Genomic DNA, 17337 nt, shown 5'->3' with positions numbered 1-17337 from the left:
AGTAATGAAATAAAATATCAACTGAGAATCGAAGAGAAACTTCATTGGAAAGAGTTCGGAAGAATGTGACTCATATTAACACAATGAACACTTGACACATATTAAAACTAAGAATCCTTAACAGTAAAGGTACAAAAGTTTATTTCAATACATGCTTAGAATCCAATGAACAATGATTAATATCTCTATTAATAATCTCGGAGGACAGGTTTGGTGTACTCTAGACACTGGAACATTTGGTAAGAAAATCGACTGAATGCAGAAACCTAATTGAGAAGAGCGTCAGAAAGTTCCTGAAGGACAACTAGGGATGGACAATAAATAGCGGCCGAGCCCGCGATGCCCACATGCCCGAAAGTCTTTCTTTAAAAGTCTGCTGTAATCACCAGAAGTGCTTTGGGAAATCGAAACCGCGGGATAAGTCTTCATGCTCAGACAAATATTTTGTTGGGATATGGGCCAAACGCGGGCAATTGGGACTTGCATAGTGGTTAGAAGAGGGTAGCATGGACAAGTTGGGCAGAAGGGTCTGTTTCCATGCTGTAAACCTCTATGACTCTATGACTACTTCCATATCCGTTATTTCCCTGAATATCCACAAATCTATCAACTGCCTTCAAGAAATCAAACGACTGTACAATCATCGCTCTCTTTGACACATAGAGTGCATTAAAGCGAATGTATGGTTTTTGACTGAGATGATTTTTGAGATATGCCTCTGATGAGTTTTATTTCATGTTGTAATAACGGCACCAGAGTCTCCTATTCAGAGTTGCTCGTAAACGACAGAAACTACTATAAAGAGGGATTTTACATACACTGACAGACATTCAGCACAAAGAACCTGATCATTCGGTTTAATTGGTTTTAATGAGATGATTTTGTTTCTATTAACTGTTCACAATCCAGCTCAGAGATCGGATTCAGTGTGAGGAGGTGAGAATGCCTTTGCTGGTTTTTGTACGGATTAACTGCGTCTCTGTAACTGCGGTTCAGCGCACACTGTTACAGATACACGGCAGAGTCAGAGACACGGACCCCGGTGATATTTAATGGAGCTGTTTTCTTGTCTCTGTCCAAATTAGCAGAAAACTGGTCCGAAAAATCAGGAGACTTATCCCCCTTCCCCTGGCCGTAACTTTTCAATAAATATCTCGGAGCTTCTCCGGGATACAGGATGTACCAGAATAGAGTTTGGTCAACGTACTTATCTTTATAACTGCAGTTCAAAATTACCGTCTGTACTTCCTGAACCGTTAATTCAGGCGGCTCCTGGGAAACTGAAGTTTGGCCATTGGTTCCTGTAACAACATATAGACTGTGTGAGAAATCTGTGAGTGAATATAACCCATTGAACACACACTGAGGATTTGAGCTCAGACTCACGGGGCAGCATGTCCATTATTATCAGTAGAACACGCAGGGAACATGTGGTTCCTGATTGGACAGTAAACAGCAACACTGTTTAAAATATGTTGTTGCTTCTAGTCTTATATCACGGAGTAAACTCAGATCAGAGGCAGCTTCAATCATTGGCAAATTGGGGGGTTTTCCCAGTGTTGCAATTGGCTGGTCCCCTTGAGATGACGTCAGCTGTGGACCAAACACTGTTAGTGGTGGACTAAACACAGCTGGCTCCCTCCAAACACATTCCATCCCGGGCTGTGTGTGTTTTTCTCACTCTCCTTCTCTCTCCATGAAAGGTGAATAACATTAGCAGTTACACTGTCTCTTTCTCGGTTAACCCTCTTTCGTTCGAACTCAATGTCCCCCTTTTTATAGATAGATCTTTCTTTATAAATAAAGTTAAAAGTGAAATAAATAATTTACACTCATTTACTCTGCGGGTATTAATGAGTGCATCCACTGCATGAACATAATAGTAGTTACCGCTTTATTTATACCGGGGATAAGTAATCACCCAAGTCCACATTGACTTGCGTTTCCACTGGGATTACTCTTATACTGGGAAAGTACTGATTCAATCAGACATTATTTCTGTCCAGAAATTTCAAAATGTGACAACTCTCAGTGTGCCTTTAATATTGGATCACATTTAACAGGTGTCCCCTGACAGATAGGCATCTGATACAGAAAGATTAGAAGTATTGATTTATTAAGTTATTCACCCGAGACATCTGTGTTTTGTGATTGGATTTATCCAGGAGTAATCTGAGCGCCAAATGTCACATTTTCCCAACTGTGACAATCACTGACGTTAGGGAGGGAAAGCCACTCAGATGAGGCTGCATTGTCACGTTCATTTTCTCTGAAATTCAACGCAATGTGTTTTGCGGACAAGGAACCATTGATTGTGGACCTGCGCCAGTTTTTGTACGAGGTCCGCGGGAGCCTCATTTACTGTGTGTCTGAGTGCACAGTAATACACGGTGTTGTCTAACATCTTCAAATCTTTCATGGACAAGTGAAAAGTGTTTTGTGTCTGGCTGAGATTCCCGCTGAAATGTTTAAAGCCGGGAGCCGTATCGGTAAATCCATCGCCATCGCTCTGAGCAGATACTGAGGAGCTCGGTGTGGATACTGGCGATACCAGAACAGGACATAGACTGTAGCTAAACTCGATACAGAGTAACTGCAGGGTATTGCTGAATCTTCACCCTCTGCTGCTTCAACTCCTGGTTCTGACTGGGACACTGAGTCACCGTTACTCATCGCTGAAAATAGACAACAGACACGCAGCGGGTTAGAAGGAGTAACAACAATGGAATAATCGCCTCGAGATGGAAATGGGCAATGAATATGGTGGTTGGCGGATTTCAGTCAAAGGTTCAAAATGACCGACCTGTGATCAGGACAATAACCAGAGGCAGACAGAGCTTCACCCCCATGGTTCCAGTCTGAACACCAGAAACAGAGGCAGTGATCACTGTCTGCATAACACCTGGAACTGTAAAAGTTGAAACAGTCAGTGGACTGTTATGAGGTCGAATGTAACTCCGTCTCTCCGCCCATTTTTACATCTTCAAACAGTCGCTTCCTCCAGAAGGGAATCGTGATTTTTTTATAAGTGATTAGAGAGCGCCCTCCCGTGGACTACATTGCCCGCATTTGGGAACATACACACACGGCCACCTGTGAAGACTGACACATATCCCCAGATAATAGAATCATAGAATCATCGAATTTGTACAGTACAGAAAAATGCCATTCGGCCCGCCGAGTCTGTACCGATCGCAAGCCTCCCAGGCCCTATTCCCGTAACCTCATACATTTACCCCGCTAATCTCCCTGACACTGGGGTCAATTTCGCATGGCCAATCAAACTAATCTGCACATCTTTGGACCGTGGGAGGAAACCGGAGCACCCGAGGAAACCCACGCCGACACGGGGAGAGCAGATACACACACGGCCACGTGCAAAGACCAATACGTGTCAGGATATATAACCATATAGATAACAGCCCAGACACTGACATCAATTCTAACGTCCCTCGTTATAAATCCAGAATTATTCTGTAGATTTCTGTCACATTAGTCTGAGTTGCTAACTATGAAAATACATGAATAACTCCAACTCCGTGTTCACTAGAAGACTCGTATACCGCACAGAATCAACAAAAGCATAGACACAGGGACAAGTAAACACAGTGATCGATTCTCAAACTGATCAACTCAAACATAGACACACAGACAATCACTAAGGAAGATAAACAAACAGATTAACACAGCCACTGACACACTGAATGGAAGTGCACCCATTGACAATCTCAAAAACTTACGAGCTCCAGAGTAAACTCCCTGAACCGGAATTCCCGAGGGTCGTGTCAGTGCGGCAATATCGTGTTAGATATTCATTGCGATGGAACTGTCCATTTTAACAAGAACAGCCAGAAATCTATTTCTCATCAATGGTGATCATTAATTGATGACTCAGCAGTGGACACTTTTGGAGAATAAGCAATAATGAATGTATTTATTTTTACAGCCAAACACATTCTGGATGTGTCCATATCATGTTTAAAGTTTATTTATTAATGTCACAAGTAGGATTACATTAATACTGCAATGAAGTTACTGTGAAAATCCCCTAGTCGCCATACTCCGCCACCTGTTCGGGTACACTAAGGGAGAAATTTAGCATGGCAATGCACCTCACCAGCAAGTCTTTCAGACCGTGGGAGGAAAATGGAGCAAATCCACACAGACACAGGAAGAACGTGCAAACTCCACACAGACCCAAGCCAGGAATCAAACCCAGGTCCCTGGCGCTGTGAGACAGCAGTGTGCCACTGTGAGGCAGCACTGTGCCACTGTGCCACCGTGTCACCCCATGTGAGGTCAGTGAAGGTAAGACAGATTCCCCACCCATTCTCGAGCTTGTCAGATCGAATGTTCGGGACAACACAAGGAGACTGCTTCAGGTATAGGTGATTCATTCTCATCTGTTATATTCCACACTCTGTAGAAATTTGTGGAGTTAATGTAGTTCTATTAGATATGATTCCGAAATAATGAGGAGATGCTTCATCCGATTAAACTCGTTTTGCAAATTCGATATGAAATCAATTGCATAAATAAATATGTTTACATTGAAAACTATATTGGGAAGCTATATCCAATACTTCATGGCACTGTGTCAGGGAAACGTTGTTACTTAAAGCAAACTGTACATGGATTCCACAAAACGCCTTCTTCCAATGGGAATTTGACAATGACTTGAAAGGGAGAAAAATCAGCTTCATGGAATGAGAGGAGGAAATTGAAATGAGAACAAAGAACAGTGCAGCACAGGAACAGGCCCTTCGGCCCACCAAGCCCGCACCGACACGTCAGTTTGGTAACTGGTCATAAAATAACTGGCATAGGCATGGTGGGTCGAAGGGCCTCTTGTTGTTCTCTGCCATTGTCAACCATTTTCAATCATTACAACAATCTGAGGTCCCTATCTGCTTCAAGAAGACGCCCATCATCCCGGTACCTAAGAAAAATCAAGCAGCATGCCTTAATGACTATCGGCCGGTGGCTCTGACATCCATCATCATGAAGTGCTTCGAAAGGTTTGTCATGGCATAAATCAATTCCAGCCTCCCGGACCACCTGGATCCACTACAGTTGCCTACCGCCACAACAGGTCCACAGCAGACGGCATTTCCGTGGCCTTGCACTCAACCCTGGATCACCTAGATAACAAGGACAGACTCCTATTTATTGACTATAGCTCAGACTTCAACACTATTATTCCCACGAAACTCATCTCCAAACTCCGTGACCTGGGCCTCGGCACCTCCTCTGTGACTGGATCCTGAACTTCCAAACTCACAAACCACAATCTGTAAGGATAGGAAACAACACCTCCTCCACGATCATCCTCAACACCGGTGCCCCACAAGGCTGTGTTCTCAGCCCCCTACTATACTCCTTATATACCTATGTAGATGACTGTGCGGCCAAATTCCCCTCCAATTCGATTTTCAAGTTTGCTGACGATGCCACCATAGTGGGTCGGATCTCAAACAATGATGAGAAAGAGTACAGGAATGAGGTAAAGAATCTGGTGAACTAGTGCAGCAACAATCATCTCTCCCTCAAAGTCAACTAAATGAAGGAGATTGTCATCGACTGCAGGAAGCGTAAAGGAGAACACGTCCCTGTCTACATCAACAGGGACGAAGTAGAAAGGGTCGGGAGCTTCAAGTTTTTAGGTCTCCAGATCACCAACTATCTGTCCTGGTCCCCCCATGACGACACTATAGTTAAGAAAGCCCACCAACACCTCCACGTCTTCAGAAGACTAAGGAAATTTGGCATGTCAACTACGACTCTCACCAACTTTTACAGATGCACCATAGAAAGCATTCTTTCTGGTTGTATCACAGCTTGCTATGGCTCCTGCTCTGCCCAAGACTGCAAGGAACTACAAATGTCGTGATTGTGCCCAATCCATCACACAAACCAGCCTCTCATCCATTGACTCTGTCTACACTTCCCGGTGCCTGGGCAAAGCAGCCAGCATAATTAAGGACCCCATGCACCCCGGACATTCTCTCCTTCACGTTCTTCCTTCGGGAAAATGATACAAAAGTCTGAGGTCACGTACCAACCGACTCAAGAATAGCTTCTTCCCTGCTGCCATCTGACTTTTGAATAGATTTACCTTGCATTAAATTGATCTTTCTCTACACCCTAGCTATGACTGTAACACTGCAATCTGCACACTCTCATTTCCTTCTCTATGAACGGTATGTTTTCCTTGGAAAGACGGAGAATGAGGGGAGATCCTTGGAAAGACGGAGAATGAGGGGAGATCTAATAGAGGTATACAAGATTATGAAGGGTATAGATAGGGTGAACAGTGGGAAGCTTTTTCCCAGGTCGGAGGTGACGATCACGAGGGGTCACGGGCTCAAGCTGAGAGGGGCGAAGTATAACTCAGACATCAGACGGACGTTTTTTACACAGAGGGTGGTGGGGGCCTGGAATGCGCTGCCAAGTAGGGTGGTGGAGGCAGGCACGCTGACATCGTTTAAGACTTACCTGGATAGTCACATGAGCAGCCTGGGAATGGAGGGATACAAACGATTGGTCTAGTTGGACCAAGGAGCGGCACAGGCTTGGAGGGCCGAAGGGCCTGTTTCCTGTGCTGTACTGTTCTTTGTTCTTTGTTCTTTGTTTTGTCTGTATAGCGCAAGAAACAATACTTTTCACTGGATGTTAATACATGTGACAATAATAAATCAAATCAAATCAAAATCATTCTTGGATCAATATGTCTACAGCAGTTACAATGAATGTTGCAACATTCCAAGAGAGTCCCATTGGGTCCTATAGACGCCAGCAGTCTCTGTAGTGTAATGGTGGTTGCATTCACCTCACACACGAAAGGTCCCTAGTTCAAAACCATGCCGAAATATTATTCAAATTTGTTCATTAAGGGTGAGGGAAGTTTACATGATTGAAATTTGTTGTTAAACATTATCCGAAACTCGATATTAAAGCCATGTTATCTTTGCTCTGGCCTCGGCCTCAAAATCTTTCAGCAAAATCAGAGATCCTGTATTTTTATGATGCAATGAGGGGAAATAGATGTTCCTGTTTTGACACCGTGGACATATCAGCAACTCATTCAGTCCACAACAGAATTTAATGGCTTTGTTGATGCGGACGAACAAAGTTAATCATCATCTGAACCATGTCAAATAGTATTGTGTGCTTAAAAAGGCAGACACAAGTGGAACTGTAACTGAACTGGAGGAAATGCGCACATTGCGCAGAACCATTACTTTAACATCGTTCTTCAGAGTAAAGAAATAGGGAAAATCACTCAGACAGTTGAGGAAATCGAGAATCAGTGCGGATCTACTGGACTTTCCTACAGCTGAACGGGATTTAGACGCCTGAGTGTTTCACACACAGAATGAAGAGGGATCAAGTATATCTAACAAATCATTCTTAAATCTATTCCCTTTGAAGATATTTGATTTTGTTTAAAAGCTGATTGTGGTCAATCTCAATGAAGCACCGTGACATGTGTATTACCCAGAGACTCGATTCCTTTTGTTGGTCAGTCATGTTTGCAATTCAATGTTGTATATTTCGGAGATATTTCATTCAGAATGAGGAGATAGGTAATTAATAAAAATATATTAATATTAAACATTGAACAGCGAACAAATATTGGGTAGAACTGGTTGAAATTATTCAAAGAAAGATGAGTATGATGCATTAATAATTGAGCAGAAATCATTGCTCCCTTAGATATTTGCCGGACGACCGCTTATAAATGTTGAAGTTCAAGATGAGTTGAGAAATCAGGTTGAAAGAAACGGTTTTTGTCTTGTATTCAGTGACATGGGCTCTCAGTGTAACCATTCGAACCTGCAGCAACACAGTGGAGTTGAACATTGTGGTCAGGCCAATTGGCGGCGCTATGCTGTCAGTTGTTTCTGTAGTGTAGTGGTTATCACGTTCGCCTAACACGCGAAAGGTCCCCGGTTCGAAACCGGGCAGAAACTCTTATTGAAATTATTCATTTAGTATGAGGGAAGTTTTCCATGGTTTCAGTTGTTGCTGAACATTATCCGAATCTCGATGTTGTAACCATGTTATCTTTGCTCTGACCTCGGCCACAAATGCTCTCAGCAACAGCAGAAATGCTGTATTTTAAGACGCAATGAGGAAATAAATGTTTGTACTTTGACACCGTGCGCACATTAGCAACTTGTTCAGTCCATAACATAATATAATGGATTTATAAATGCAGACTAACATAGTTAATCATCATCTGAAACATGTGTAATAGTAGTGTGTGCTCATAAAGACACAAGTGAAACTAACTGAACTGGAGGAAATGGCGCACATTTCCCGGAAGCATATTTTTAAAATTGTTCTTCATAATAAAGAAATGGGAAAAAAATCACTCAGGCAGATGAGTAAATCGAAACTCAGTGTAGATCTGCTGGACTTTTCTATAGATGAACGGGAGCTCGGCGCCAGAATGTTTCACATGCAGAATAAAGAGGGATCAAGTATAACTAGCAAATCATTATTAAATCTTTTCCCTTTAAAGATATTTGATATTGTTTAAAAGCTGACTGTCTCAAATAAGCACCATGGGATGTGTATTACCCAGTGACTCGATTTCTTTTATTGGTCAGTCATGTTTGCAATTCAATGTTGCATATTCCCGAGATATTCAACTCAGAATGAAGATGTATGTATTAAATACATGTATTCATATTTAATATCGAATAACAAAACAAATATTGAGTAACTAGCCAACGATTCAAGTCTGGATGACCCTTCGTCAGAGCTAAGAGCAAAGAAAAGCAGAAAAGATTTAAATTATGAGGGTGGAAGGGGGATGCTGTAATTGGACAAAGGGAATGCAAATAACGATAAAAGATGGCTGAGAGAGATACTAAAAATGTCCATTAAGCGATCAGAATAGCAGAGCAGAGGTAAAGGTGGTTAAGGCAGTTGCCCTGAAAGAGAAGTGTGGGGGGGGGGGGGGGAGAGGGGGGGGGGGGAGTGAGGGGGGAAGGGGGAGTGGGGGGGAGGGGGAGTGGGGGGGAGGGGGAGTGGGGGGAGTGGGGGGAGAGGGGGAGTGGGGGGAGGGGGGTGGAGTGGGGGGGAGGAGGGGTAGGGGGGAGAGGGGGAGTGGGGGGGAGGGGTGGAGTGGGGGGGAGGGTGGGGGGAGTGGGGGGGAGGGGGTCGTGTCCGCTCCGCCATTCGGTCGTGCTGCAAAATTTCTCATCTCCATTCTTCTCCCCTTTTCCCAGTAACCTTTGATCCCCTTACCAATCAAGAACGTATCTATCTCTGTCTTAAATACACCCAATGACCCGGCCTCCACAGCCTTCTGTGGCAATGAATTCCACACATTTACCACCCTCTGGCTGAAGAAATTGCTCTCATCTCGATTCTAAAGGGCCGTCCCTTTATTCCGAGGTTGTGCGCTCGGATCCGAGATTCACCTACTAACGGAAACATCTTCCCCACGGCCACCCTATCGAGGTCTTTCAATATTCTGTAAGTTTCAATAAGATCCCCCCCCCCCGCCAAACTCCATCGAGTTCAGACCCAGTGTCCTCAGATGTCTGCAGTTTTATTTGATCGGCTTCAGTCGCTCATGTTTGTTGTTGTTTATTTTAAGTTCGGTTTGTGACGGCTTCTCAAGACCATTAATCGCATTGCCTTGTGTCTGACCTGTTTACATTGAACTCTTCGTTCTGAACCGTTGATTTCCTCGAGTTGCGAATGTAAATAAAACGGATTGTACAGTAGCGGATTGAGATGTAGATCCCGTGCGAGAAACAGATGCAGCAACACAGAAACCTTCAAGCTAAGAAACGGAGGTAAACAAATGGAAAGACAGAGGGTGAATCAGAGGCCGAGACCGTAATAGAAGTAAAGGCATAAGTTCGGAGAAACAGATGCAGAGGGATAAACACGAGGAACGGGAATGGTAGAAATGAGGGAGAGGCTGAGAGATAAATAGTGGGACAGGCAGTGAGATAAATGGGGGAAAGAGGGAGGCAGGAAGGGAAATAGATGAAGATACAGTGAAGGAACCGTGAAGGGAAAAGTTGTATATAGATGGAGGTAACACAGTCGGAGACACAAAGAGAGACAAACGAATAGAGAACAAGAGAGGCAGAGAGATAGGCAGTGAGATAAACAATGGCCTAAATGGTACACTGAGAAAAGCAATGGCCTAAATGCGACCAGGAATTACAGAAAGGGAAAGAAAAATAGCACAATGTAGCGTAGTACGTGATACCGGCAGGGTGATTTCCAAGAACCTCTTGACATCCTGAGTAACCAGACCAGTCGCACCATCACATTGTTATCCTTCCCGTACCCACTGCAGTAAATACACAAACACGGTGCGGCAGCGCCATCTGGCGACGGTCCGAGGTCATTTCCTGGAAAATCATCGAATTCTCAAATTACAGAAGGTTGTTGCTGCATGATTATATTACATTACTCTTGTTCATCCTTTTACTATTACAATGCAATTAAATGCAGTTGAACGCATACGTGAGGGATAATCCCAACTTTATTTAATTGCTGACGATTCGCTTTATTCAATTAATAGTGGTTAAAAAGCTAATTTTAAACAAAATCAACCCATCAATATTCCGATAAGTGCCTCCTCTAAAATACCAACATAAGATGTAAATATGACCCTGGATTCACACCCATTTCCGATGTGCTTTCGTTATTTTCATTTAAATCTTTCCATCATAATGTTACTTGTTGAGTTATTATATTTTATTATACGTTATCTAATATAAATAGTATCTAATCTAAGAGTATCTTTATCTAATATAATGAGCAATTTGGTGGACTCGTTGAAATGGGAGACTGGGAGAAATCGTATTGTCTAAACTCGGAAATTCAGGGAAAAGGGCAGAAAGAGAAGAACGTGGAGTAAATGTGAAGACAGAGACGGTCAGAAGTAGGGCAAGGGAGGTAGTGGCGGAATGACACAGCGAGATAAACAGGTCCCAAACAAAGGGAGAGCCGGAGAACCTGAGAAATACAGGGAGAAAGAGAAACTCAGAGTTCATTAGTCCAGAGCGAACACTGATAGGTGCCCGACGACCATCAGTTCAGAGAGAGCAGCCAATCCTGTCGCTGGGAAACGCCCCTCAGTTTCTGAGTAAGTGAAGTTTCCGCTGATATGAATTTCCAATTTAATATCAGAACAGAAATATCAACATGTTTCAAATATTGTCTCATTTCTGCCGAATCCTAAACCAGACACCATGTGCTCCTCATTTTGGTTGCTGATAATAATGGTCTTGCGGCCCGGTGAGTCAATAAGCTCTGACAAAATGTCATCCTGACACGAAACGTTACCTCTGTTCTCCCTCTCACACATGTCAGATCTGCTGAAGATTTCCAGCATTTACTTTGAGCCAATGTTTAAATGATCAGCGTCTGTCCCATGGACTATGTTCGCTCCCAGATTTTGAAGAACATCTGTGTTTTATTACAGGGACAAATGCTGAAGATTCAGTGTTTCAAGATCGATCTGAATTATCGATTCTGGAAGGACAGAACATAACACTGGGCTGTAAATACTCAACAGCTGCTCTTCGAGCCCTGTTCTGGTACATCCTGTATCCCGGGCAAGCTCCAAGGCAGCTGATGAATATTTTTAGCTCGGGCGATACCGATAAGCCTCCGGATATCCCAGATAGGTTCTCGGCTGCTTTACAGAAAGGAAACAACACTGTTCCTTTAAATATCGCCAGCACTCTTCTGTCTGGCACCGCCGTGTATTTCTGTGCCATGGAGCACACACTGGTTCAGAGATATAGCGAAACACGTACAGAAACTCCAGACTGGGAGTTCTAGTTAGTGGACGGCAGAGGGCGCGCTCACACAGATAAACAGAAACAATTCAGTCTCAACAGTGAGTGTCACCGCATCATAAACAGAATTACAAAACAAAACACAACGCTCAACATGAACAGCTGAGCCGCAGTTGGTTTTAACTTGTAACCATGCTAAAAATGCATTTATGATTAATTAACTCACACTTAGCCTTTTGCTGATATTTCCTTGCATATGTGAATTATTCCCTATCTTCACTCTTCGTTTTGTGGTCGGTTTGATCAAAGGGTCCATTTGATCAGAGTATTATGCTCGCTAAGGGATCAGGTATATAACATGTGCATTTCACAAGGTTGACTGAGAACCATTCAAACAATCCCTGAGAGCAAGGTACCATCAATGTTCATTCTCATTTTCAATGACTGTCAACTGTTTTTTGACATAATTCGCAACTTTATAATAACCGGACCAGCGACTTTAATCCAACCCCTGTCCCGAACAATAGAGCGATATTCCTATTAAGCCAACTGAATATAACCCAGCTTGGGATGTTTCTGCTCACTGAAAACCACGTATCCATCCACAGGACTAAAAACACGACAGGGGACACATGAAAGTGAGGTTCGAGGATCCGATCACATTATAGCAGATTACTAAGAATGTGGATTGGAACGAGAGTTTTCTTGCGTCAACTTACCCTTTTACAGAGCGGCCAGCGACAAAGTGTAAGGCGGCAATTGGGTTGTATGGGGTGGGGAGGGGAGATTTCGGGCAGATAATTGTGAAATATACACATTTAATCTCAGTTCCAAATCATGTTGGAGAGTTTAAAAGCACTCCAATCTGATTAGTTCAGATTTTAATATACATTTCAGATCTGAGTCATGGAAATTCTGTCACTTAGTTACTGTCCTCAAATGATAAGACAGAAGGAGAAGTGTTTTTTTTAAGTTTCACCTATGATATTACATGGAGTGATTTTGTTTTATTCTGGCATTGTCTACTCCCGATGAGCTGCACTTACAGGAAGTCTTAATCATGTCTGCGGACAAGCGGTGAGACAAACAACAGCAGCAGCACCGTTCAGGCATCCAAACCTCTCTCAATTTCAATGTGTAGGAAATGGACTCTGAAGAGTTGACCAGAAGAAGGACTCACGTATGGAGTTTATGATGAATCATAGAATCATAGAAAAAGAATCCTTACAGTTCAGAAGGGGTGCATTCGGCCCATCGAGTCTGCACTTGCCACAGTCTCACCCAGGCCCTATTCCCGTCACCCCACACATTTGCCCTGTTAATCCCCCTGACACAGAGGTCAATTTAGCATGGCTAATCAACCTAACCCGCACATCTTTGGACGGATAGCAGCCCCATCCATGCACTCTGCATCATCTCCGGAAGCTCCTGTCCTGGCTTTTCAATTTTGTGATTCATTTCTTAAAGTTACAAAGTTACAAAGCCAATGCGCAGAGCGGAGAGGACAATCAAGAACCAATCTCCACACCTGCCCCTACATCAATTAAAATTCAAATTCAACCCAATTGATGATCCCCACAAGAGATATGAGCAAGATCCAAGCTGACAAGAGAAGGTATTGCACGTGAACTTGGGCTTTATGCGACGCTTAGTCTTAGCCAAAAACCCGAGAAGTTTGCAGCGGTTAGACTCGTGGACAGTTGCAGCCACATTGAGGACCGGCGCTGTCAGCCGCTCAAACAAACACCGAGAGAAACCAAATTAACATTGCATCAAACTGTCACGCACCTGTTTCCAGCAGTGGCTGAGAAAACAGGCAGCAGAATATGATCAGACCGACAGTTCCATCATCAACTCAGCCTATCGATAGAAAACAGAATCCCTACCGTGCAGAAGGAGGCCATTCGGCCCATCGATTCTGCACCGGCAACAATCCCACCCAGGCCCTATCCCCTGAACTCCATGCATTTACCCTGGCTAGTCCTCCTGACACTAAGAGGCAATTTATCATGGCAAATCCACCCAACCCGCACATCTTTGGACTGTGGGAGGAAACCGGAGCACTCAGAGTAAACCCACGCAGACACGGGGAGAACATGCACACTCCACACAGACAGTGAGCCAATGCCGGAATTGAACCCGGGTCCCTGGCGCTGTGAGGCATCAGTGATAATCATTGTGCCACCATTTGGCCCATAAAAAATTGAAATCATGCAGACTTCCCGCAACCTAACTGAGAACGTTTAATAATGTATCTGCCCGGTTTCGAACCGGGGACCTTTCGCGTGTGAAGCGAATGTGATGACAATTACAGAAACTGTGAACAACAGAGAGCTTGAACTACCGTCAAGTTTACATCGAGCCAGGCAGAAATCGAACTTGAAACCTTCTGATCCATAATCAGACGCGTTGTGCCTTGAGCGACTCACCGACATGAACGCAGGACCTCCCTGCTTCTGATTAGATCTTTATTCTGCAACCTCAGAGCTGGATATTCACATCAGCTTCGGGAGAGATGTTTCTGATCAGCTGTTAATTCCCATCAACTCAGGGCTGAATATTCAGATCAGCTCCAGGAGAAATGTTTCTGACCCTCAGACCAGACCCACTGACGTCACTCGCACTACATAGTGACGTCACATGGGCTATAGGTGACGTCACACATTCTGACGCCACACATTCCGCATTCTGACGTCTGACGTTGGGCGGCACGGTGCCACAGTGGTTAGCACAGCTGCCTCACAGCGCCAGGGACACGGGTTCGATTCCAGCCTCGGGTCACTGTCTGTCTGGAGTTTGGATGTTCTCCCCGTGTCTGCGCGGGTTTCCTCCGGGTGCTGTGGTTTCCTCTCACAGTCCAAAGATGTGCGGGTTAGGTTGACTAGCCATGTTGAATTGCCTCCTCATGTCAGGGGGATTCGCGGGGTAAAGATGTGAGGTTACAGGGAGAGGGCCTGGGTGGGACTGTGGTCGGTGCGGGTTCAATGGGCCGAATGGTCTCCTTCTGCACTGTAAACATTCTATGATTCTATGAGTTTCCAATGCCACGGATGCTCTGACGTCAGAATGCCGGATGTTCTGACGTCACAATACCGGATGTTCTGTCGCATGCGCACTCTCCTCCCCCGCACTATCAATTCTGAAGCTCCTTCACTGATTCACTTTGTGATCACAAGTCCCAGCGACCCGGCTCTCACCGCCACTCTGTGACTGGTTTGGGGTTCGGTTTGATATCCAATAGCGTTGCTTTCCCAGGAGCTTCTCTCAGCCTGGGATCTGCTGACAGCTGTTTCACACAAGCCGATAGGATCCAACATGTTTCTGACCTTCACTTTGGTGATTATTTTCCTGGATTTATTACTGTTTCCTCAGTGTAAGTGTGGTCACTATTTCTGACAGGAATATTTCACACCTCAGCAATGTTAGGTTCTGTTAAATTGTACTCAGCTTTATTATATCATCTCGAATTGTGAATACAATTGTACTTTATTGTGCTACATTATAGTACGATATGTTCTTACTGCAAATGTACATATTCTTCCCAGATGCCGCTGGCAGTGAAGAGCTATCACAGTCTCCGGAGTCAGTGGTTGTTACCGAGGAAGCCACTGCATCGTTGAACTGTTCAACCACAGTAGCTGGAGAGGTCCTTCAATGGTACAGACAAAATCTAGACAGAACCGTGCAGCACCTGGTGACCGGTACCAGCGATCAGGGCAGGATCACGGCTCGGCATACTTTCTCAGAGAACCACAGCGTTCTGAATGTTCGTGAAGCTCGGCTGACAGACACCGCCACCTATTTCTGTGCAATGGAGGCACAATGTAGCAAAGACCGTACAGGGCCGTACAAAAACCTGCCGCGATCATCCAGAAAGTGGAGCCTGTGCAGAGAGCTGGGCTTTTAATCACTCTCTCCCTTGGATACGCGCCGCAGTCACCCGATCAGTGAGATCTGTTGCCGATTTGGGTTTACTCTTTAAAATCAAAACAGAACGGATAAAATACATTTAAATTGGGTTATTTTCTGTGGAAATGTCATCCGGGCAGCGCATGTTCCATGGTGCTTCCAAATTGGAATAATCGTGGTATTCGGTGAGTCAATATTAAAAGGATCCTTGTCTATTTCCTGTGATAAATCCCATTCCAGTCTGTGACACATTCTAAGTTCGGCTGCAGGGACGAGTGACAGACATTGAGTTTCCCAGACTCCATCGGAGTTGAACGCTCTGAAAGACCAGTCAGGAGTGCTAAGGGACAGTCACTCCATATCTGAAAGCTTTCTGTACCTATCTAGACAGAGCAGTATTCCGGGTAAGTTATGGGATATTTAATGAAGTGGTAGAGGGCCAGACATTGAGATAGGTCCCAAGGTCTCTCGGACCGGTTCGCTGTTGACTTGAACGAACAAAGACAGCAATACACCTGTTCGATAAATAAACGACCAAGTCATCCCATTTTCACAGAAAAGTGGACAGGGATCGATAAATGTTATTCATTGCACTGCCACTTGTTACCATCTGGAGTAGAGCGCCACAAACTATAAAGGAAGAGCATTCAATAGTAAATTTCAAAAAGGCATTGCCAGACCTTGAGAACGGAAAACAACTCGTGGAATGCGGGGTGAGAAGAGCAATTGGGAAAGATCTTTCATTGAGCCACAGGGAGAGTCAATTGTTTCTGATCCATTCGCGCCCGTCCGTCACTATTTTTTCTCAGTCACTTGAGCAGTCAGCAGATGCAGGCTAGTCACAGACTGCTGCAGGTTCAGCCGCCGCTATTTCCTCTCCATCACCTGCGACTGCCGCTGAGAACTCCGCACTTCCATCAGCTTTGAGTCTGCGGTGACCCCGGCCACAGTTTCCGGTTGCTGCTTTTCATTCTAACACCATTGTGCTTTTCGAGACATTGCTGCCGCTGGTCGATTTCTGTCATTGGTTAGATCAGAAGTTCAGTGCTTCAGTCTATTCATTAGTGTAGCAAGTAAGCTTATATAAACACTGCAATGAAGTTACTGTGGAAATCCCCTCGTTGCCACACTCCGGCGCCTGTTCGGGTACACTGAGGGAGAGTTTAGCATGGCTGATTAGCGACTGATTCAGGAAGTGGTGCGTGGTACTGTCGGATAATACAGCCTTTTTAACGAGGTGAGTCTGTGTTGAAATTATTATTGAGCAATCCAAGCATTCATAACTACAGCAGACTTTGACACATCCAATGTTTGGTTCTAGGAATTGCTGGCGCAATCTCAGTTAACGGCCCTGGAAGATGATATAACAGTAATTTTTGGCTACATGATCTCTACATCTGGGAGCTTGCATTACCGCTGCTCTGAAGTAGATTTGGAGGTTAACTGCATGCATTGCGCCATAAAGATATGTCTCATGATTTCGCAATCTGTTCCTCTGGTGACCTAGACAAGATGTGGAGATGCCGGCGTTGGACTGGGGTAAACACAGTAAGAAGTCTAACAACACCAGGTTAAAGTTCAACAGGTTTATTTGGTAGCAAAAACCACGAGCTTTCGGAGCGCTGCCCCTTCGTCAGGTGGGTGG

The 17337-nt window shown here is 44.4% G+C and overlaps 1 protein-coding gene and 1 non-coding gene across 2 annotated transcripts in view; both read left to right on the top strand.

The window, feature by feature from the left end:
* Positions 1 to 17337, top strand: part of LOC144483173 (uncharacterized) — a 950558-nt gene that overhangs the window by 778049 nt on the left and 155172 nt on the right.
* Positions 7901 to 7973, top strand: trnav-aac (transfer RNA valine (anticodon AAC)). Its single transcript has one exon. It is a non-coding gene; the product is annotated as a tRNA-Val (tRNA).

The sequence above is a fragment of the Mustelus asterias genome, unplaced genomic scaffold (genome assembly GCF_964213995.1).
Source record: "Mustelus asterias unplaced genomic scaffold, sMusAst1.hap1.1 HAP1_SCAFFOLD_47, whole genome shotgun sequence".
Classification (NCBI taxonomy): Eukaryota; Metazoa; Chordata; class Chondrichthyes; order Carcharhiniformes; family Triakidae; genus Mustelus; species Mustelus asterias.
This window is presented reverse-complemented; position numbering and strand designations above follow the sequence as displayed.